Source organism: Borostomias antarcticus (assembly GCF_949987555.1).
Source record: "Borostomias antarcticus genome assembly, chromosome: 22".
NCBI classification, from domain to species: Eukaryota; Metazoa; Chordata; class Actinopteri; order Stomiiformes; family Stomiidae; genus Borostomias; species Borostomias antarcticus.
Window position 1 is genome coordinate 10,561,770 of NC_140255.1, and position 2,492 is coordinate 10,564,261.

Below are 2,492 nucleotides of genomic sequence, written 5' to 3' on the forward strand. Positions count from 1 at the left end.
GGGTGGCCAATAAAAAAAGGTTACATTTGATTTAAGACACACAAGAACATCCAGACACAGTCCTCTCATCAGACGCTGTGCTGCACGAGAGCAACCCCACCGCCGTAATCACAAATACAGTGACATCACAGCTGTCCCTGTCGTAAGAAATTACATCACAGCTGTCCCTGTAGTAAGCAATGACATCACAGCTGTTCCTGTTGTAAGCAATGACATCACAGCTGTCCCTGTCGTAAGTCTTGTCTCCTGCTCCCCTAGAGAGTCCCAGCTCTAGCCCCTCCACTACGCCTAACTGATACTCTCAGCAAGTCCCTAATCCCTCTCTGCCAGCTGTTTTGCTGTACTCCCTTCTCCCATTCTAACTGACATAAGACACCTTCTATCTGTCATGGCCTTTCTCCCTTATCACTCAAGTAGCAGGGGTCAAAATCCATGGCATCATATACAGGGTCACCTGCTGGCTGACTTTTAATCCAGCTAGGGTCACAGTTCACCAAACGAGTGTCCTATTGTGCCATAGCCATTCTCTAATCTCACCTGCACAATTTCAAAATACAGGAAATGATAAACATTCTTAGCAAGTATGTAGTTCAACTGACTCAATTTGAAAGGTTTACAGACACAACCATTGTGTAAACATGAACTGTCTAGTTTCTGCATAATTTATGGTTTACAAAATTGCTTCCCACAAACCAGTCTATTAACCATGTGATCTAGCTAAATATATTAAATTAGTATGTAGTTTAATGCTACGTAAACAGTGAAGACCCCTATAGTCAAAAAGCTGTAAATTGCAAGTGAGAATTTGCTGCTAGCTAGTAAATTTGATGGGGGGGTGCTACGGATTACATAATGCCATGAACCTTGCTAATATTACGCTTGATCCGATTGGATTATTTCTGACGCGACCAGTTGTTTGCTGACTGCAACGCAATGAATGCTATTACATTTAACGTTACATGCATTTAGCTAGCTGGCTGGGTGATTAACAGTTCGATAACTATACCTGGCTATACTGGGACAGCATATGGGGCAGTAAGCGAAGTTACTCAACAACATCATTAACGTTACTACACACAGACTGGTAGCTAGTTGGTTAGCTAACGCTTCAAATGTTGATCTAACGTTAGCTTTGAGGCAGGGGAACGCGTTCATGAACCCTTCCGTGGTTATTAAATGCATGTACTGTACCTAGATAGAGAAGCACGGAAGGTTTAACAGACTATTTAATAAGCCATTGAAATTTGTTAGCTAGTTGTGTACGTGACTTCTTGCTTAAACGTCTTTCCTATTTCATTGCCGCATGCTCCGTTGCATTCCAGACTTTAGACCGGTCCTGACCTTACGAGTAGGCCTTGTTAGATTAGCTAGTCTAGCTAACAATATATTCGCTAGCTCATGTAGCTAGCTAGCTAGGGAGTAGGTAGCCAACGCCAAATAGGGTCCGCGTCAATACTTACGTTTTCTTGTTGTAAAAACAAATGTAGTATCAATTCGGTCACCTGGTGCTGTTTATTGTATATATGTATCTTAAGTTAGCTACCTAGCTATCTGGCTAGCTATCTTGTTATGGTTCCTTATTTGACAAAAATAAGCGAGATTGGCCTCAGATGAGTGGCGATAATTCCTTTCTCGGCGGTTCCCTGCTTGGATGGCGTTGGTTTTTACGCATGTTTGACACCAAGTCCGTTTCTCACAACAAGCTAAAACAATTCCGTGTGATCTAAACAAATCTGAAGGATCCGAATTAGTTATATTAGATAACAGATAAATCTCGCACTTTCGTCCATTGAAAGGCCAGCTATCCTTCGACTTTGGGTGCTGAACAAGGGGAGGTGCTTATTTTGGTATTTGCTCGATGGTTGGCCAGATATTCACGCCAGTACCTAAAGCGATTGGTCATTGTTACTGACAATCAGCTCTGCCCCTGTTCAAATATATTATTTCATTGGTTAATGTGTGTTCCTCTAACCTTCTGACGTTTGGCAAGGGTACACTCGTTTTGCTTTACGGGCTGAGGGGAGGGCGGTGTATGCAATACGAGCGAGGAAAGCATGTGAAAGTGGATACGCCTTCAGCAGGTGTAACGTTGGAAGGTTGGCAGGTTTCCGTTGGAAAATACATGTGTATCTTATCTTCTCCTGGTTAAATAAAGGTTAAATCAATTCAATAATGTATCCGCGTAACTTCAGACATAAAAGCTTTGCACGTTTTTTTTTTTAAGCCTCATCCTACCAACATAATAACATGCATGGACTACTGACTGGGGTCACTGGGTACCCCAATAATAAATTACTGCAAGAAACAACCATCATAGCAAAATGTAAACTTTTTCTTCTCTTAACGTTATCTTATTACTTTCCAAAAAAGATAGTTATTTTAGCTGTATAATTTACTGTTAATTTGCATATTGTGTAAAACAAAAATATACACTTTTCTTTAAATCTATGGAACCCGCACTGGCCTCTGAAACCAACAAACTGCTTATTCCA

The 2,492-nt window shown here is 41.2% G+C and overlaps 1 protein-coding gene across 2 annotated transcripts in view; it reads right to left on the bottom strand.

Annotated features, from left to right (window-relative positions):
• ppm1bb (protein phosphatase, Mg2+/Mn2+ dependent, 1Bb) overlaps positions 1-1,812 on the bottom strand; it is a 12,733-nt gene extending 10,921 nt beyond the window's left edge. For both annotated transcript variants that reach the window (XM_084455879.1, XM_084455878.1), the window contains exon 1: positions 1,461-1,812. The gene's annotated coding sequence lies outside the window, so the exon portion shown is untranslated. The remainder of the gene's footprint in view (positions 1-1,460) is intronic.
• Between the last annotated feature and the right edge of the window lie 680 nt (positions 1,813-2,492).